Here is a 22,076-nt window from a genome sequence, read left to right as displayed (position 1 = left end):
AACTCTTTCTGTAACCAACCAACTCTTTCTGTAACCAACCAACTCTTTCTGTAACCAACCAACTCTTTCTGTAACCAACCAACTCTTTCTGTAACCAACCAACTCTTTCTGTAACCAACCAACTCTTTCTGTAACCAACCAACTCTTTCTGTAACCAACCAACTCTTTCTGTAACCAACCAACTCTTTCTGTAACCAACCAACTCTTTCTGTAACCAACCAACTCTTTCTGTAACCAACCAACTCTTTCTGTAACCAACCAACTCTTTCTGTAACCAACCAACTCTTTCTGTAACCAACCAACTCTTTCTGTAACCAACCAACTCTTTCTGTAACCAACCAACTCTTTCTGTAACCAACCAACTCTTTCTGTAACCAACCAACTCTTTCTGTAACCAACCAACTCTTTCTGTAACCAACCAACTCTTTCTGTAACCAACCAACTCTTTCTGTAACCAACCAACTCTTTCTGTAACCAACCAACTCTTTCTGTAACCAACCAACTCTTTCTGTAACCAACCAACTCTTTCTGTAACCAACCAACTCTTTCTGTAACCAACCAACTCTTTCTGTAACCAACCAACTCTTTCTGTAACCAACCAACTCTTTCTGTAACCAACCAACTCTTTCTGTAACCAACCAACTCTTTCTGTAACCAACCAACTCTTTCTGTAACCAACCAACTCTTTCTGTAACCAACCAACTCTTTCTGTAACCAACCAACTCTTTCTGTAACCAACCAACTCTTTCTGTAACCAACCAACTCTTTCTGTAACCAACCAACTCTTTCTGTAACCAACCAACTCTTTCTGTAACCAACCAACTCTTTCTGTAACCAACCAACTCTTTCTGTAACCAACCAACTCTTTCTGTAACCAACCAACTCTTTCTGTAACCAACCAACTCTTTCTGTAACCAACCAACTCTTTCTGTAACCAACCAACTCTTTCTGTAACCAACCAACTCTTTCTGTAACCAACCAACTCTTTCTGTAACCAACCAACTCTTTCTGTAACCAACCAACTCTTTCTGTAACCAACCAACTCTTTCTGTAACCAACCAACTCTTTCTGTAACCAACCAACTCTTTCTGTAACCAACCAACTCTTTCTGTAACCAACCAACTCTTTCTGTAACCAACCAACTCTTTCTGTAACCAACCAACTCTTTCTGTAACCAACCAACTCTTTCTGTAACCAACCAACTCTTTCTGTAACCAACCAACTCTTTCTGTAACCAACCAACTCTTTCTGTAACCAACCAACTCTTTCTGTAACCAACCAACTCTTTCTGTAACCAACCAACTAACTCTTTCTGTAACCAACCAACTAACTCTTTCTGTAACCAACCAACTAACTCTTTCTGTAACCAACCAACTAACTCTTTCTGTAACCAACCAACTAACTCTTTCTGTAACCAACCAACTAACTCTTTCTGTAACCAACCAACTAACTCTTTCTGTAACCAACCAACTAACTCTTTCTGTAACCAACCAACTAACTCTTTCTGTAACCAACCAACTAACTCTTTCTGTAACCAACCAACTAACTCTTTCTGTAACCAACCAACTAACTCTTTCTGTAACCAACCAACTAACTCTTTCTGTAACCAACCAACTAACTCTTTCTGTAACCAACCAACTAACTCTTTCTGTAACCAACCAACTAACTCTTTCTGTAACCAACCAACTAACTCTTTCTGTAACCAACCAACTAACTCTTTCTGTAACCAACCAACTAACTCTTTCTGTAACCAACCAACTAACTCTTTCTGTAACCAACCAACTAACTCTTTCTGTAACCAACCAACTAACTCTTTCTGTAACCAACCAACTAACTCTTTCTGTAACCAACCAACTAACTCTTTCTGTAACCAACCAACTAACTCTTTCTGTAACCAACCAACTAACTCTTTCTGTAACCAACCAACTAACTCTTTCTGTAACCAACCAACTAACTAACTCTTTCTGTAACCAACCAACTAACTAACTCTTTCTGTAACCAACCAACTAACTAACTCTTTCTGTAACCAACCAACTAACTAACTCTTTCTGTAACCAACCAACTAACTCTTTCTGTAACCAACCAACTAACTCTTTCTGTAACCAACCAACTAACTCTTTCTGTAACCAACCAACTAACTCTTTCTGTAACCAACCAACTAACTCTTTCTGTAACCAACCAACTAACTCTTTCTGTAACCAACCAACTAACTCTTTCTGTAACCAACCAACTAACTCTTTCTGTAACCAACTAACTAACTCTTTCTGTAACCAACTAACTAACTCTTTCTGTAACCAACTAACTAACTCTTTCTGTAACCAACTAACTAACTCTTTCTGTAACCAACTAACTAACTCTTTCTGTAACCAACTAACTAACTCTTTCTGTAACCAACTAACTAACTCTTTCTGTAACCAACTAACTAACTCTTTCTGTAACCAACTAACTAACTCTTTCTGTAACCAACTAACTAACTCTTTCTGTAACCAACTAACTAACTCTTTCTGTAACCAACTAACTAACTCTTTCTGTAACCAACTAACTAACTCTTTCTGTAACCAACTAACTAACTCTTTCTGTAACCAACTAACTAACTCTTTCTGTAACCAACTAACTAACTCTTTCTGTAACCAACTAACTAACTCTTTCTGTAACCAACTAACTAACTCTTTCTGTAACCAACTAACTAACTCTTTCTGTAACCAACTAACTAACTCTTTCTGTAACCAACTAACTAACTCTTTCTGTAACCAACTAACTAACTGTTTCTGTAACCAACTAACTAACTCTTTCTGTAACCAACTAACTAACTCTTTCTGTAACCAACTAACTAACTCTTTCTGTAACCAACTAACTAACTCTTTCTGTAACCAACTAACTAACTCTTTCTGTAACCAACTAACTAACTCTTTCTGTAACCAACTAACTAACTCTTTCTGTAACCAACTAACTAACTCTTTCTGTAACCAACTAACTAACTCTTTCTGTAACCAACTAACTAACTCTTTCTGTAACCAACTAACTAACTCTTTCTGTAACCAACTAACTAACTCTTTCTGTAACCAACTAACTAACTCTTTCTGTAACCAACTAACTAACTCTTTCTGTAACCAACTAACTAACTCTTTCTGTAACCAACTAACTAACTCTTTCTGTAACCAACTAACTAACTCTTTCTGTAACCAACTAACTAACTCTTTCTGTAACCAACTAACTAACTCTTTCTGTAACCAACTAACTAACTCTTTCTGTAACCAACTAACTAACTCTTTCTGTAACCAACTAACTAACTCTTTCTGTAACCAACTAACTAACTCTTTCTGTAACCAACTAACTAACTCTTTCTGTAACCAACTAACTAACTCTTTCTGTAACCAACTAACTAACTCTTTCTGTAACCAACTAACTAACTCTTTCTGTAACTAACTAACTCTTTCTGTAACTAACTAACTCTTTCTGTAACTAACTAACTCTTTCTGTAACTAACTAACTCTTTCTGTAACTAACTAACTCTTTCTGTAACTAACTAACTCTTTCTGTAACTAACTAACTCTTTCTGTAACTAACTAACTCTTTCTGTAACTAACTAACTCTTTCTGTAACTAACTAACTCTTTCTGTAACTAACTAACTCTTTCTGTAACTAACTAACTCTTTCTGTAACTAACTAACTCTTTCTGTAACTAACTAACTCTTTCTGTAACTAACTAACTCTTTCTGTAACTAACTAACTCTTTCTGTAACTAACTAACTCTTTCTGTAACTAACTAACTCTTTCTGTAACTAACTCTTTCTGTAACTAACTCTTTCTGTAACTAACTCTTTCTGTAACTAACTCTTTCTGTAACTAACTAACTAACTCTTTCTGTAACTAACTAACTAACTCTTTCTGTAACTAACTAACTAACTCTTTCTGTAACTAACTAACTAACTCTTTCTGTAACTAACTAACTAACTCTTTCTGTAACTAACTAACTAACTCTTTCTGTAACTAACTAACTAACTCTTTCTGTAACTAACTAACTAACTCTTTCTGTAACTAACTAACTAACTCTTTCTGTAACTAACTAACTCTTTCTGTAACTAACTAACTCTTTCTGTAACTAACTAACTCTTTCTGTAACTAACTAACTCTTTCTGTAACTAACTAACTCTTTCTGTAACTAACTAACTCTTTCTGTAACTAACTCTTTCTGTAACTAACTCTTTCTGTAACTAACTCTTTCTGTAACTAACTCTTTCTGTAACTAACTCTTTCTGTAACTAACTGTTCACTATGTAAAAATGTGGTGTTCTGTTTTAAACTGTCAGTGTATATGAACACTTATGTCTCTTCTTTGCCAATCCTGCACTGACAATATGGTATTTGTTTTTAATTTCATATTATGAATCTTTAACACCCCGTCATTTTACAGACATAATTACAATTGTTAGCAATATGAGTGGTATCCTTTCTCATCACAGCTATCGTAGGAAGGAGGTCATAGGGAAAGTTCATTGGAAACTAGGTAAAACTTGTTGGAGAAGCATTAATCCTTAGAGAAAATGCAATCCCTACCTGAACCAGGTCACTTGCATAAAGAAATGCCTGTGGCGACTTAGTTGAAAGCTGAAGCACACGTTTAATGAAACTTGGTAACAGTTAGGGCTTAAGCACTGGATGAAAGAAAACACATTATTCCATAGTGACTCTTTTAATGTCGTTACGATTTTAATCAATCTTCCACTTGTACCATTATAAAATTATGTCCACATTATACATTACCAATGTGTAAATTTTACTTATTTATTGCCTTATAGAAGGAACACGTACTTCGAAGACTGGCACCTGGAACAAAAGTCATTTTCTATTACTTTAGAAATAGTATTTGCAGATGCTTCAAAATCAGTGTTACATATGATATTATTTCTTTCAACTTGAATTCACACACAAATAATTGTGAGACTTATTAAACTACAATGTAGTATACATAAAACTTCAGTTATGTTGACAGCTGATGACCTATTTCGCTGCTGCAGACCTTGCCAAATGCTCTGGTGCTGTGCTGAGAGATGGCGTTCTGGTTTATCCGAAATTCTTATCAGATTTTTCAGAAACTACTATGGAAAACAATTTAATTTTTGCACCCCGTACCATCTGGTACCTTCATTTGACAAGTGTAATATTTCTTTTCGTTATCCGTCAGACTTCCTGCACTGCATCATAAGCAGTGGTGCACTGCACTGAATTTAAGATTTTGCAGGGGTAAAAATGCATGGGGTAAACTGTGTGGTCAATTTTAGCCCATACATTGCACTGAATAGAACAGACAAGATACAGGAATTTTATTTACAACCGAGAGCAGAACAGGTCGTTTTGTTCGAGTTACTAGGTTTTATACAAAATGGACAGTTGTGCTCAATATGCCCATTCACGTCCTTGCGTATCACTGATCATGTGGTCACAGCAATCTTAATATCTTAAATAATTCAAGAGACCGAAACAAGCGGTTTTCATCCCCCCCCCCCCCCCCAATCATTTGCACATATCTTTCATTGTACATACAAAACTATTTTATTCACCAAGATATGAAAGTAACTTCCCCATAGAAGAGGTAAGATGGCAACTCAAGATGCATACACTTGTCCATAGCACTGTAGGAATAACCAAGAGACGCTCATGTACACACCTCACAGCACCTGGGAAAAACATACACCACCACAGCAGCAGAAGGGCTTGGGGGGCAGGGGGACACTTCCACAAATTTAGCACACACAATGAAGAACACCACTGAAAGCTTCTTATCAATATATGGTAATACAATTGATGCAAAACAACTGTAGGGAGTAGGAAAGATTTACATATTGTGTATTTTCTCATGGGTTTGTTTACTCAGTACAAGAAACATGACATAGGCTCACATAACAAGTGACAAATAACGGAAAGGAAATGCAGCGTGTTTCACAGCAATATATTACTTCTTACATCTGACAAGATCCCAATGACAGTAAAATCAGCAAACTTGCAGCTTATACAGAGATTATCATTGGCCAGCAACAGTACAGAAAGGACTATTACAGCTGGAGGCAGATGGAATTTACAGAGCACCAATAACGAAAATGTATATGCATTAAAATACAATTTGCCTCTGGATATTTTATCCAATGATACAAGATTTTAATATAAATTAGTTACTGAAACATATTACTCATAGTTCTAGTGAAGGATTAGTTGCAGCTAAAATCAATTCCGTAACTTAGTATGAGGCACACTGAAAGTAACATCTCAAACTTGTTACGTGAAAGCCTTCCAAATAAAACAAATTCCATTACTATTCTACATCTTTATTCTTCACGACTGCATATTTGCAGCCCTCTTATTAACAGGTGGTTCTGAATTGTGTGATGTAGAATTATTTGTCATCACATTCTATACTCTTTTATATAGTCACAGACATGTGCCGCCTGTGAGAATATCCAGTCCAATTGCGTCTTTCACTTAGTCATCTATTGAGAAGCACATGTCACCTCCGTTAGGTAGCGAAAAAAATGTTAAAATTGCTCAGCCCTGTAAGCCGAAAGAACAATCTGTTCCCACCCCAAAATATGTGATCAGATCTTGGATGTGAATTGCAGAATGACATCTAGCATTGTCATGCAGAAACAAAACTCCAGGCGTCAGAAGGCCACATCATATATGCCATATTGCATGTCAAAGTTTAGGTAGCAAAGTAAGCCACTGCATTTATTGTTATTCCTTGCTGCATGAACTCTAGCAAAATTCCATGTCTATATCAAAACACAATTGCCATTATCTTGCATGTTTGACTGCCTGCTTGGCCTTGAGTAAATGGATGTTGTGGACACTATTCCACTGACATTTAGACTCTTGTGAGAAATCCATGCCTCATCCCGTGACGACGTTCTCTAAAAATTGATCACCTTCATAATGGTATTCGACGAGAAAAATCAAAAGCACGAGCCATTATTTTCATTTTGTGTTTCCCAGTAAGCAGACAGGTAAACCAATGTGCGCACAATTTGTGGAACTGCAACTTTTCAGACACTATTTTGTGTAGAGTTGTTCAACCCGCATTCTGAAATTGTGAATCATCCATCTTCACGAATTTTCAGCCATGGATTTGACCAAATTTTCTGAGACCAATGACGGTCAGCCTGACTGCGGTTCATTACGGACATTTTCCTGTCCGGTCTTGAAAGCACTCACTCACACACTATGCTCCCTCTCATCGCATTAGGGCTATACACCTAACTTACATGTTTATGAATTTTTGCTGCTGGAACTCGCCGGTTTTCAGAAACCGAACCACTGACCATATCTGTCAGTGGGCTCATTAACAATGTTTTAATATCTACAAGTTACACTGCTAGCAGCACAATACTGATGCAAACAGCGTCATGTGACGAGCAAGGAATGCCAAAGTCTCTTCGCATGTGCGTTAATGTTTGCACGACACTTGATTAGCAACAGAAATTCAGACCTTACTTTCTGAAAAACGTTCATATTTCAGTAGACAATGAACAGCCTGCTGTAATCCAGTTCCAAATTCAAAGAATTCATCCACACATGGCACAACCCCTTCTTCAGCATGACAATGTGAACACATAAGTGCCCCAACATCTGCAACCATCTGACTCCTTTGATTCACTGTCACTGATCTCCATGTCCCGAATTGCCTTATCTGGTTTTTATCTGTTTCCCAACTGAAATAACATCTTGAATGACTTCACTTTGACAATGACAAAGCAGTGCAGGTTGAAGTGAGGTTGTGACTGACAACGAAGTAAAATATTCTACAGCGATGGTATGAACGAACTGGTCTCTTGTTGGGAGCGATGTGTTCTTCACCAGGATGACTAAGTTGAGAAGTAACTATGTGGAAGCAAGATTGCTGCTCACCGTAAAGATGACACACTGACTAGCTGTCCGGCACAATCAAAGACTTTACTTCTGGCCGAAGCCTTCTTCAGGAAAGGAAAACACGTATCCACGCTAGTAAGCACATCCCAGACACACATGACCTTTTTCTGGCTGCAACAACCAGAATGCAGGTGTCGCACTGTACGAAAGCAGCCATTTTCAAGTGGGGCAGAGAAGGTGGAGCGATAGCACAGTACACGTGGGGACGTAAAAGCACTATCTTCCATAGTGTGCAAGGACTAGATGGCACCAGAGTAAGGAGGGGAAGAAGACAAAGCTACCATGTGTAGTGCCTGAGGCTATGGTATAGGCAGAAGGAGGGAGAAATGGTGAGTGGAAAAGGAGAGCAGCAGAAAGGGGGGCAAGAAACATGGACGAAGCATATGGGAACTGTAGGTATTGTAAGTTGAAGCTAGCATAATTTTGAAAGCAGGGAATTTGTTGCAAGGATAACTTCTATCTGTGCAGTTCAGGAAAGCTGGTGATGGTGGGGGAGGATCCAGATGGTCTGGGTTGTGAAGCATTATTTAAATCTAGCACATTATGTTCAGCTGCATATTGTGCTACAGCGTGGTCTACTTTACTGTTCTCCATAGTTCGGCAGTAGTCTTTTTCTGGTGGACAGCTGGTTGGTAATCATACCAATATAAAAAGCTGTACAATGATTGCAGCAGAGCTGTATACTGTATGGCTATGTTCACGTATGTCTCAGCCACCCAGAGATGGCCTATCTGCAGTGACAACTTCCTTACCCATATACTGAAGCTGTCACAAAGCCTTTCGCACACAGGCACTATCCTCCAGACCTAGAGCACAGAAGAACTTCCCATACCATGTTCCTACACCCCTCCAAACCACCACGAACAAACTACGAAGGATTGGAGTTGCCTCTACATCCAATACCACACCAGAAGGGGACAACTGAACCACATCCTTCGTCAGGGCTTGATCATGCACTGAAATGAGGGGCATCCTCCCCACCCCTCCTGAAGCGTTGTTCCTTTGCACACCCAACCACCACAACATCCTACTTCAAATTCAAATTGTTGCCACAGCAATCATATCTGTGGGAAAAACAGATGCGAGACCTGCCCAATCCAACCACGCAGCATCTCTTATTCCAGTCATGTCCCAGGCTTATCTTACCCCATCGAAGGATGGTCCACCTGCAAAAGTGCCTATGTCATACCAGCTCTGCTGCAATCATTGCACAGCTTTTTATATTGGTATGACTACCAAGTGGCTGCCCACCATGACTGGCCACTCCCGAACTGTGCCTGAGAACAAAATAGACCACCCTGTCAACAGCATGCAGGGAAACATAAAAAAGCTTCATTTCAATGTCTCTTCACAACTTGAAGAAATTGGGTTGTCCACCACCACCACCACCACCACCATACCTTTTCTTAACTATGCAGATGGGAGTTATCTTTACAACACATTCTCCCTCCTGAAATCATTTCGGCCTCAACTTTACAGTAACTTACTGTCCCAAGCCCCCTACCCAACAATTTCCACAACCTCTCCCCTCCACAGATTTCACCTCTCATCACCCTCGGACTGTTATCTGCCGATGTACCCATCTGTCTTTTCCCCTTCTTGTTTCTCTCCTTTTCTGCTCCTGGTGTCATGTGCACGTGAAGTGTGCTTGTTGTGTGAATGTTTTATGCAACTCAATGTATTATCTGTACAGTAAATAGATATTTATCCTTTTCATAATGCTGTTTATATTTCAACATCAATTTTCCATCGTGTACGAAATAACTACATGGACATAAAGATTTATGTTGTAAATAATGCTTTTTTTTTATTCAGAAGGCTTTTAAGACATTTCACATAAAAATTTGGAGGTATTGCATTTCAGTATGCCCTCTTACATCTTCAGATGTTTACTGGTGTTAAATTATGGAAGCCAATTAATGTAGCATTACCAAATTCCAAATGCTGGAAACGAGTGAAGGTGCTGCTAATAATAGTAAGATACTTTACATACCTTTGGCCCCAAAACTTCACATTCCAGCAAGAGCTACCATGTGATTGAAGTCATTGGGGTTGTCCAAATTATTTAAGCATGACTTCTAGCCCAATTTCAGAAATTGCGATGAAGAATGAAAGTTCTGGAACAAATCTACAAAAATTAATTATAAGTAATTTCATCTTTATACAGATACAGGGTGAACATTAATAAAACTGTCAAACCGCAGGGATGGATTGCCAACTGGATGGAGGAAAAAACTCCTATGAACATGTGTCCAGGAACACATCATTGCCACGGTAGCTGGCATTGACAAGTGACAGTTCCACTGACCACGCACCATTTATTCCTTGGGTGTTGCAAGCTGTGTGATTGATGCAGTGTACTGAGAGCAGCAGAATGGTCCAGTATTCATGTTGGGAGCAATCTGAGATGGTGTTCATGTATGGCCCAGCAGATGAAAATGGTTGAGAAGAAGCAGGGCTATACCAAAGTACCCTAATTGACACCAACCCCTTCACACAGCATTTCACACCCTTTTAGGATTTTTGTGAGAGCTTGGGGACCTTTCAGACACACGAACATGCAGAGAGGCAGTGGTTTGACGGTACACCACGGTCTGGAGGACCACGTTAAACAGGATACCAAACAAAACCTAGTACAAGTTTCAGTCAAGTGGCCCGCCAACAATGATGCATGCCGAAGTACAATTATGTCTATTCCACATCTGGAATGTGTGTGTGTGTGTGTGTGTGTGTGTGTGTGTGTGTGTGTGTGTGTGTGTGTGTGTGTGTGTACAAATTTATCATCCTACTAGCTAAACAATATTCCATACAAATGTACTTCTCCCCAAAACAGGAATCAGATATAAGTTTAAATTCTACAGCTCAGCACATACTTAAAATACTGCTCATATTCTATTCGTTTCAGTATCTATCCTGGGAAACTGAACCTTTATCAACTGTCTTTAAAATTTGTAGTCCTGAGCCCAACCTACTGAGAAAATTAGCTTATTTTAGCTAATAACACAAATAATATTATGTAGTCTTTACTGCAGCAGTTAAGGTCGTTTCTTTTACATGAGCTTATGCAGAGCATTGTCACTAAGAACTAGAAATAATATTTTGCATGAGTATTACACCATTTTAATGACAATACAAAATTACAACTAAATTTTGAAAAACCTATTATTTTCCTAATTCATGTGTGAAACTTATCTAACAGCAGCAGTTTATCAAGGTTGAGAAATGGTAGCTATTTAATGCTGACAAGATCCCCAGCACTGGTATCTACTTTTCATTGCAGTCATCTATATGGTTATGTAGGTTAGGGACCCAGGCATCTCACACTGCAGCCACTCACTCATTTGCGTATACTTGACAAAAAAATTTAGAAATTTGCGTGATGCTTGATTAATGTCAAAAAAGTTGTGCTACAGTGAGTGATGTGAGTTTGAATCTTGAAATGCAGTAAATTATTTTTATTTTATCATTCTTATTTAATTAACTTATTTAATTGTAAATTTTTATTTCCATTTCTTTGTCACAATTTTAATCATAACAACTTCATCTGCTCTGTTTTTCTTCCTATCATTCTTTTCAAACTCTGCGAACTTAGTTCGTATGTTTTTAATTGATTTTATATATTAATTACAATTTAATTTCTTTTGTTTTACCACTGTTTTCTCCTCCACGTGTATTGTGTTTATTATATCTTTGCTTAAATTTCATTTTACTTATACACCCATTTTCCCACAATTTACACATTATGAAGAAGTGTTCATGGGGAGAAAAAGGACACTGGCATGATGTTGGCCCTCCAGTAGTGTTTACAAATATTACATGGTCAAGTCTCTTGACACCAGGGCACTATATTCAGCAGATCTGAACTGGTAAATGTGTGAACACATTTACCATGCTTCGGCGTTTGGCCACTTGTAGCACTAATTGACACCTTCACTCACTTTTGCGTTGCTCAAATGTTTTCAGTAGGCCTAAAAACACAGCACCAGTTACATACTGTTCTAAGCTGAGCAGAAGATGTTTCAAGAATTCACTCTCGTTAAGTGCAGTATTTACGTACATATTTTTTACCGATGTTACACAGTATTTACTGTGTGTATTTTTCCGATGTAAAAGAATCTGAGTGATAATGTGCACGTGTGTGGTTTTTTACATAACTGAGGAGGCACTGTGACCTGATAACCTCACAACGATGACCTCAGTAGAGACAAGCAGAACAATGAGAACACCACAAAATGCTTGTCTACATATCTGAACTTGACACCAAGAAAAAAATTCTTGAAATGCACCCTGCTAAGCATGAAATATGTAACTAGTGCAGTATTTCACTATTTAAATAATGAATGATAGCTGCAGGCTTTCAAAAACATCGATTATGACGTGTAATTGAAGGTGACACCATTCACAGAAAACCAGACAATGATACTTCTAGGAACTTTGTTTACCATTTGTTCTGTTTCAGAATGTGTGCTTCACTTTATTTCAATACTAGTATCACATCTGCAAAGACAACTAATTCTGCTTCTTGTATACTAGATGGGAGATCATTTACATATATGAGGAAGAGCAGATGATCTAAGACTGAACCTTGGGGAACCCCACACCTTAGCTCTCCCCAGCTGGAATTACGTCCCCAAACATTATTGAATGAATTACTAGGTACAACTTTTTGCATTATTTTCTTTAGATATTACATAATTTGGCTGGCTATATGATCAACCCCACATAACTTCTATTTATGAACTAGAATACTGTGATTCACACAGTAAAATGCCTTAGATAGGTCGCAGGAAAGACCAAGCGGTGCTATTATTTAATGACTGTAAAATATAGCAAGTGAAGATGCAAATGGGTTTCTCAGTAGAGGAAACCTTCTGAAACACTATTTGCTGAGAATAGTATTGCTGCTAAGGTGAGATATTATTCTACAAAACATCACCACCACCTCAAAAATTCTAGACATGATGTTGGCTTGAAACAGGTCAGTAGTTATTTTCATCTCTCAACACCTTTCTTAAAGTGATTTCAACAAAATGTCATAAGTTAGTAATGCACTATATATTTCAGGTAGGACTGAACATATAACAAGGGAACAAATATTTAGCATTCTACTGGAAACTCCATCAAAGCAACATGAGCTTTTATTTTTGAGAAAATGTATGATTTTCTTAATTTCAGGTGGAGAAATTTGTGATACGTTCATATGATTGAATTTTGTGAAGTTACATTTTCACCATACTGTTACAACTTTGCTCTTTAAGGGGATACGGAATCGGATTTTGGGTTAAAAAATCGAATTTTTTTTATTGGCGTATTATATTCTGCCATGTTTCCTCTTTAAAATGACGTATCATACATAGCTCTACTACAATTATAACTATTTTATTTTTATATATTTGTGAGATCGGGTATTGCGCTTTAGTTATACACGTCTCTCGTGGCTGACCATGAACTTTTTGGCAGTACCTTTAAAGTGACATGAATTCAAATATCCCGGTTTCCAGCGACTATTTATACACTAGTTGCCCGAAAATGTTTCTCTCTGGTTTCCTCAAGTTACTCTTTGACTTTGTGGCGGGACTGTTTTGTAAACAGTGTGATATAAGAAAGTAGTTGTTGTTGAGTTATTTCGTATTTAGTGCTTCATTTTTCGCAGTGAAAATGCCTAGAGCTAAAGCAAAAGTATTTAAAAAGCGTGTGAACTGGCAAAAGAAAAGAAATAATGATTCATTAGCAAAGCAAAGCAGTTCATCATCATCACTGTTGGAAAATGTGAATCCACTTATTACTGATTTGCCGAACGAACTTACACCAAATGAAAACAGTGCTTCTCATAAAAAACTAAGAGATTTGGAAGAGAAATATAATTTACTTGATAGAGGGAATGAAGTTTTTGAACTCATTGATACGAATATATTGTGTGAAGCTCTTGAAAACAGTTTGTGCTGCAAAAAATGTCATGGAAACGTTTCTCTGAAAGTAGAATCCCATGTTGGCCTGGCTGCCCAGTTTAATTTAATATGCAGTGTTTGTAAATACAGCTGTAAGTTTCCAAGTTCGGTTTCAGTAACTGTAAATAATGGATACAAGAAAACTGAACTTTATAGTGTAAATATTAGGTTAGTTTATGGATTGCGAGCAATTGGTAAGGGCAAAGCAGCTGGTGATATGCTATGTGGTGTTCTAAATCTTCCAAGTGCACCTTCAAAGTTTGAAGCTTACAATTATGTACTAGGATCTGCAGTTGAAGATGTAGCACAGAAGTCAATGCAGGTTGCTGTGGAAGAAGCAGTGGAAGAAAATGACGGCAGTCGTGACCTCACAGTGGCGTTTGATGGCACGTGGCAGAAAAGGGGCCACACCTCCAACAATGGTGTTGTAACAGCAACTAGTGTTGATACTGGCAAGGTTATTGATGTTGCAATAATGTCTAAATACTGTAGGTGCACAGGCAGGCTGAAAAATGAACACAGTGATGACTGTATTGCTAATTATTATGGTAGTAGTGGTGGCATGGAGGTTGCTGGGGTGAAGAAAATTTTTCATCGCTCTTCACAGTGGTATAATGTTCGCTATGTCAAATATCTGGGAGATGGTGACTCTAAAGCATTCAAAGAAGTTTTGGAAAGCAAACCATATGGGAACAGTGTAAATATAAGCAAACTTGAATGTATAGGACATGTGCAGAAGAGAATGGGTGCCAGGCTGAGAAGGTTAAAATCAGTTATGAAAGGGAAAAAACTAGATGATGGGAAAACCTTGGATGGCAGAGGAAGATTGACTGATTCCATAATAGACCACATTCAGAACTGCTATGGCCTTGCAATCAGGCAAAATACAGGCAATCTTGAAGAAATGAGGAGAGCTATATGGGCTTTATATTTCCACACCGCATCCACGGATGAGCATCCACAACATGGTTTGTGCCCCAAAGGTGAAAACAGCTGGTGTAAATACAATAGGGGACTAACAACAGGAGAGAAATACATTCACCACCACAGTCTACCATCAGCCATCATGGCAGAAATAAAGCCCATTTTCAGAGATCTGGCTGACAGAAGTCTTCTGATGAAATGTCTTCACGGAAAAACGCAGAACCCCAACGAGTGCTTGGATGGTGTGATATGGCATCGTCTCCCAAAAACAGTGTTTGTCGGAATTAATACACTACATTTTGGTGTGTATGATGCTGTGGCAACCTTCAATCTTGGAAATATAACTAAATGCCAGGTCCTTCAAAAGTTGGGTATGTGTGTTGGTTCCCGTACGGTACGTGCTATGTTCTTTTTAGATCAGCACAGACTAAGGCATGCTGATAATATAATCAAGACATTAGTGAAAAAAGCAAGACAGGTGCAGAGGGGTGCCAAAAGAAGACTTGAAGATGATTATGAAGACTGTGAAGGGGGTATTAGCTACGGATCAGGAATGTTTTAATCTTCTTTCTCCGTTTCCCGTAAGTTTACTTTTTACTTCATCTAGGAACATTATCTCAGGTACTGGTCAACCTAGAAGTCTGAAATTTTTATGACGTAGTGACATAGGTCCCTATTATATACTGAAACAACGATTTTTTAATTACTTGATTTACAAAAGACTTAGGGGTGATAGTCTAGTAAAAAGCGATGGAAAAAATTTACTTAAAAATAAATGTACAATATCTCTGTAAGAAAATACTTTGACAATAAACTGTTGTTTCAGTATTGTTGTAACATATGAATGCACATACAGTAAAATTTTTACCCCTCTGTCTCCAGTAGTTTGTGAGAAAATGTTCCCTATAGTAGGCATATATTAACATTGCGGGGATAGGTGATTCCGTATCCCCTTAACTGTTCATCCTTACAATTTCTACTATATATAAGAAATTATCATCACATACATTGCTACCTGTGACATTTATCACCTTTACATTCAGTTCAATGGTGATGTTGGAATTACTTTTTCGGAATGATGTGCACATTCCTTGGTTTTGTGATCTTCTTAGTAATTTTGGGTAGTTTCTGTAGTATGCAACTACTGCAGGATTCCTACTTATTCTTGCCAAAAGATACAATTTCTGTTTTTCTTTCACAGGATACTTCAATCATGGTTTCTTAAAAGCTGTTTTCAAAGAAAATGCGGATTTATCATGGAACAGATTAAATTATAAATTTCATCCCAGATGATCTCTGGTGAACTATTCTAAAAATGTTTTTCCTAGAGTCATCTATTATTCTAATTGATTACCACAGAGTAGTATCCATACCCTAAGGCACTACGCTATTTTATCCTAACTAAATCTGCATCCTGATCAGAGAGAGCATTTGTTATTAGATAAAAAATTACTTTCTTTCTTTGAACTTCACTGAAGGAAACATTATCAATTATGGCCCTACTGCCTTTATCCACCTGTGCTGGAATGTTGATTACCGAGACCAAATTGTGGGATCCAAATGAAGTTTCCTGGCCCTTTCTCCTGGTGGCAAAAAATCAATTCTGTATCAATGTTTAACTGCGTTTATGGCTACACAGATTGACAAAATGCTTGTAATTTTTATATGGTGCAGCTGAGCAATCAATGAAGTAACATGTAAATGTAGGCTTCCGCGGCCGTTGTCACAGCCAATAAAATTCTTCTGGGTTTGAGACCGCATTGTCATCTGTAAAATTCCGACATTTCGGCGACTGTTGGAAGACGCCTTCCTCAGGGAGTATTAGCAACACACCCTGAGGAAGGCGCCTTGCAACAGACACCGAAACGTCGGAATTTTACGAGTGACAATGCGGCCTCAATCCCAAAAGAAATTTACTGACAATGAAGTAACATATTTAGAAGATTTTGCCAAGTATTTTGTTTAATGTGCACAAGAATTTGCAAGCTACTATACACCCTTTCATAGGATATGGTATCAGTGACTACCGTATTTACTCGACTCTAAGCCGCACTTTTTTTCCGGTTTTTGTAATCCAAAAAACCGCCTGCGGCTTAGAATCGAGTGCAAAGTAAGCGGAAGTTCTGAAAAATGTTGGTAGATGCCACCACAACTAACTTCTGCCATCGAATATATGTAGCGCTACAACAGGCATGTCTTGCAGGCACAAAAATAAATACTGGCGCCAAAACCTCTTCATCAGTAAATAAATTTTTAAAAAAGTGGAAAACGAGCTTTTTTCTCCGCCCCGAGTTTCGACCACTGCACTTTCATACATTATCCAACGAAGTAAATAGAAATTTCGTATTGTTCATCTTCTAGCAGCATTTCAATGTACTACGAAAATCCGACTGGCAAGACTGGAGAGTGTGTCAATATGGGAAACTTTACGTCCTGAATTTTTTCCTACCTGTGAGAAGAGATGGTTGCTACTAGGAACTTTTATGAATTGTGAATGACATGCAGTATTCTCTTCACCATAAGGATAATACGAATATAAACATTTTGCCATGTATTCTTTCGTGTTTGCTGCTGTCTCTTTTAAATCCTGTCTGCCTAATAAACTAAGAAACTAGAGTGAGACAACAGCAAACGCGGAAGAATATACGTACCGTGTCATGTTTATATTTCTATTACTCTTATGCCTAATAGTGATACAGTCAGAAATGAAGCACGGCAATTGACTAGATTTTTAAATCTAAGATGACTATCTGTGTGCAGAATATAATGTACTAAAGAGGCGTCTGCAAAGATTTTCAAAAGGGAGAAAAATGTTCGCTAAACTCTCGTTCAGAACATCTTCCATCATATGCAGTCTATTATTTGGTTCTTGTTGATCATTATCAAAGAAAGCAGCAGTGCAAGTAACCGCGCACAAGAGCAAGCCATTATCAGAATGCGACAAACAATGCGTGACACAGTACAGTAACGCATTTTCAGCTTAGAGTGACGTAAACACATAACGGCACGTATCAGATCAAAGAAAAATAAGCAATCAATTCAAACCAGACGAAGCACGTGAAAAAGGAAGAGTACCCGTATAAATACGGACGGAGCGCCTGACACATAGCAATGGCTTCCTGGTAAAGCTTAAATGCTAAGCTTATGACTCGAACCAAACTACTGTAGCTGTATCGTCATTCGTTCGACCTCAATTGTGTCTCTTATCATAATGGACCAACTTAGTTTCGATTTGGAGGTGCGGCCTAAAACTTATATCTCCCCTTGAATTTCGAGTCTCAAATTTCAGGTGTGGCTTAAGGCCCGTCCACACGCAACGATCTGTCTGCGCACATCACATCTGCGCAGACAGATCGTTGCGTGTGGACAGAAGATTTGCACCAATCTGAGGTGCGTGCAAACCTGAAAGTTGGAGTTGGAGGTTTGAGCGAAACCTCTCAAATCTGTGGGTTCAAACCACATCTGCGCAGACAAGTTGGAGCGTGTGGACAGGAGATCGCCGCAAATCTGGCGCGAAACAGCTGTTTTGTTCAGTCTAGTGTTTGTATTTGTGCGCACAGGGCATTAAAATGGCTGATACTCGTCAGTGTTCTCGAGAGTTTGTAAGTGAATTCATTGAAATATATAGAAACCACCCATGTTTGTGGAAGATTAAAGTAAAGAATGTAGTGACTGAGACAAAAAGACAGGAGCATACAATGCTCTAATTGAAAATTTGCGGGTATTATTTCACTCAACTCTTGTTTCGATATTGCAGTTGAAAATTCCAAATCCTTGTAGCTCCTTCCTGTTGCTAGGAATCTTAATGTTACCGCCAGCCGTTCATGAGGAGAAATTGCCCTTCTCTATACAAGTACTTTTTCTCATAATGTGAGAGGTTACAAGCTTTAAGAGGTAATTGTAAGTTTCGACATCCATCCGAAAATAATTTCGCCAGTCGTTAGGTTCGCCCTGCAACTCTCGCAGTAAATTTACGTGAGAAAACTGCTTTCACTTTAGCAGCCACTGTCTACATAATTTTGATCGCTTTATCTGTTTCCTACGGTTGGTCTGAACGTTTATTGCAACACAAGTTGCGAACACAGACCACAAAAGAACTTCCTCCATTTCTATATTTCAAAATAACTGAATTAAATTTTTGACGTTTACGGGGAGCGTAGTCGCTTGCTACTGATTTCTTTCTTACACCGACAGATGGCGGGCGAGTAGTAGATTGGGGTTTGTGTCGTGTGAACACACCACATTTGCAGCGATCTTCTGCATGTACAGACATCCGCGCCGATGTCTGCGCAGACAGATTGTTGCGTGTGGACCGGGCTTTAGAATCGGGAAAATTTTTTTCCTTGATTTCGAGTCTCATTTTTCAGGTGCGGCTTAGATTGGAGTAAATATGGTACATGTTGCAAACTGTTATTTGTTGCATTATTTCAGATCATCTGGCAATGTGATACAGTTGTCTTCATTTGAGTTGACAAAAAGTCACCAACTTCCGACTCAACCAGTAGTGACAATGCCACCATGGACCAAATCAATACACTGAGGTATGTGCTTGGTGTTTTGTACTGGAAAACTATAGATTTGCCTTTATCGAAAGTGTTGTGTACTGTATCTTTAATCAACAAGATATAAAAGCCAATTTTCCAGGCACTTTCCCTTAATTTATGGAGCACTGTAAACCCACGTTTCACATTAAACCCACTGTCCTGGGGAGGGGAATGTGACTGGTTTCAGGCTTTAATAAAAAATGGTATTTGTGAAACGAGTGTAAAATTACAGTTTTCATCTTTTCACTAAACTCGTTGTTTGGATAAATTTGGACACAATTGGAAAATAGTTGGTGAATGAAATTTCATATTCCTAATCCATGTGCTACCAAGCTACCGTGTATTAAATTTCATGTTCAGCATTTGCCTACTCTACGAGATAGAAGAGTCCAAAGTTCACATTTCTCTCTCTGTCGCAATTTCTGCAATAAACTTTGATTCAAATTATCTAGCAATGCTATTCTACATTAGATAATGGGGTAACTGTACTGCAGTTAAAACGATGATCTTTCTATTGCGACCATTGTGGACTGTTTTATGGAATGTAAGCTTTTTGCAAAATTGTGTTGAATATACCACATATCATTCTACAGAGTCTCCACTTGCGCAGTTTTTTTATTCTGTGTAGTAAGTGGTACACAAATGAAACTTCACATTTAAGAACCTTGTGTTGTTACATTACTACATGCCAAGCTCACATTCACCATACCTTTAGTCCCTTAGGTATAAGAAGCCAAATTCCAAAATTTGTGCTAGCAATTTCGCTCAGTTGGTTGAATTTTGTGCGTTAAATTCTTTTCATTATTATTCTTAGGAGAACGCACGAAGTTGTACAAGACAGCTAAATTTCATTTCTTCTAACAATATTGCCAGAGATGCAACAGCTGAAGGCACCAGAAATTCAAGCTCACTTTGCACAACATTGCATATTCAAGCAAATGGCTGATTCTCTGCCAGTACTGCTTAAACTGACATGTAACAATGTTCATATAAAATTTCATCAAAATCCGTGACAGCCAAACAGGAATATGTTCCAAAATTAGACTATTTAACATGGAAATACCTTTTTGTGCATTTTGCGAATCTCTGATGAGCAGTGGAAGACTAACAAAATGTTCTTTATCCTAAATGTCATTGATCTTTAATTAGATTGAATTTGGCAAGATGCACTCTGAGAACTCCTATTGCGTAGTGCAAGAGACTACTAACACACTATTTTTCACACTACACCAAAGTGGTGACTGATTGGCGATAAGCTCTTTGATTTACGTAACCTTAACAGTTTATATTTGTTTTGTAAATAAATACCGCCCTTCCTTGGTGCATTGTATTTTATTTTGCCCAGACAGATTTCGCCACTTTCACTTTAAGGCATTGTCATTGGGATTTAGAATGATACAGTTTTGTTTTGATGTTTATTATTTGTAGATTATAAAACAGTTGAACCTTTTTTATGTAAGTAAGTGATTAATTTTTTTTGTTGGCATTTACATGAAACATTTCTGTGCTTGCTGTAGAGGATGGCCAACAGTTTATGGTTGATGAGTTATTCTTTCTTTGGTTAGCTATAATAAGTTAAATGGAAGTGTATAATTTACTTTGTAATTTAAATAAATGTAGGTAGTGTCTAGCAACAATATAGATGAGGCATTAAGTCACAAACAGGTACATGGAAGAACTTCTATACAAAAGCTTTCAGCTAAAAGGCCTAATTCACAAATAGAGAGCTCCCAAGCCTCCATATTGCAATGCCATACATATCACTAACTGCTAAGTACATATTACAGAGCTTCACTTAATATGTAAATATGTATCTAACTAAAATTAATACTGTGACAAAAGTGGGTCTGTACGAACATTCTAATGAATATTTAGTATTAAACTGCCAATGTACACAGTACATACACAGACAGTATTTTCTTTATCATGAGCAAATAATTTAGTTGCCACTCCTCGATCTGTTACAATTCTTTCAGAAACATTCTCAAAATGTACCATCATATTGTTTTCACTTAAACATGTTTATTGGTTATGCCAAGGACAGCAAACATAATAAAATATTTTTATTTTTGTCACTCCCTATTTCCGCACCAAGCCTGCAAGTTGAAGTCAAATGTCACTGGGACTGTAACGATTCCAGAACTGCATTCTTACACGCCTCCACTGTCAGCTCCACAAATAAGGATATCTAGCTACCCTATTTTATCACGTGTATGTGAACTGGCCACGTACTCTACTCGCAAGGAGAATATCAGCTGACCCAAGTCTTTTTATTTCAGTAAGCTTTTCATTATACAGCTTTGGCTTCGATAAGCAACAAACGAGAGGAGAAGCATGAGGCAGCACAGCACTCAGTACAGCAGGCAGGAATATTGTATGCAATGCATAGGTGTCAACCTTGCTACGGACTATCTCCAATACACGTATTTTCTTCCTTCTATCGTCATTTTTAATTTTGTGCAGAGATGTATAACCTGTAACTATCGGCAACAATGATAAGAAATCCAGTTGATTATCAAGCTGTGGTGTCAGACTATAAGGAGCAGATTACTTGTTTAAGAAGCGTTTCTTTCCCCAAAATCTAATGAGAGAAAATGTGTAGTAGGAAGGACAAATCCCAAAACAAATGCTTTTCATTCACAAGTTTCTTTTTTCTTCTTTTATTTTTATATGGAAAGTAACGGCTTGAGTAACTATAGAAGTGGATGTAGCTCTGCTTCACCTCCATGAATCATTTTTT

The 22,076-nt window shown here is 37.9% G+C and overlaps 1 protein-coding gene across 1 annotated transcript in view; it reads right to left on the bottom strand.

Moving 5' to 3' along the window:
• Positions 1 to 4,677: 4,677 nt before the first annotated feature.
• Positions 4,678 to 22,076, bottom strand: part of LOC124621807 (myelin expression factor 2) — a 115,723-nt gene continuing 98,324 nt past the window's right edge. Inside the window, exons 13-14 of the transcript XR_006980571.1 lie at positions 9,914 to 10,048; positions 4,678 to 4,827 (exon numbers count right to left, since the gene is read on the bottom strand). The gene's annotated coding sequence lies outside the window, so the exon portion shown is untranslated. The remainder of the gene's footprint in view (positions 4,828 to 9,913; positions 10,049 to 22,076) is intronic.

This window comes from Schistocerca americana, chromosome 7, assembly GCF_021461395.2.
Source record: "Schistocerca americana isolate TAMUIC-IGC-003095 chromosome 7, iqSchAmer2.1, whole genome shotgun sequence".
Classification (NCBI taxonomy): domain Eukaryota; kingdom Metazoa; phylum Arthropoda; class Insecta; order Orthoptera; family Acrididae; genus Schistocerca; species Schistocerca americana.
The sequence above is the reverse complement of the archived record's forward strand: the minus strand, read 5'-3'. Positions and strand labels throughout refer to the sequence as shown.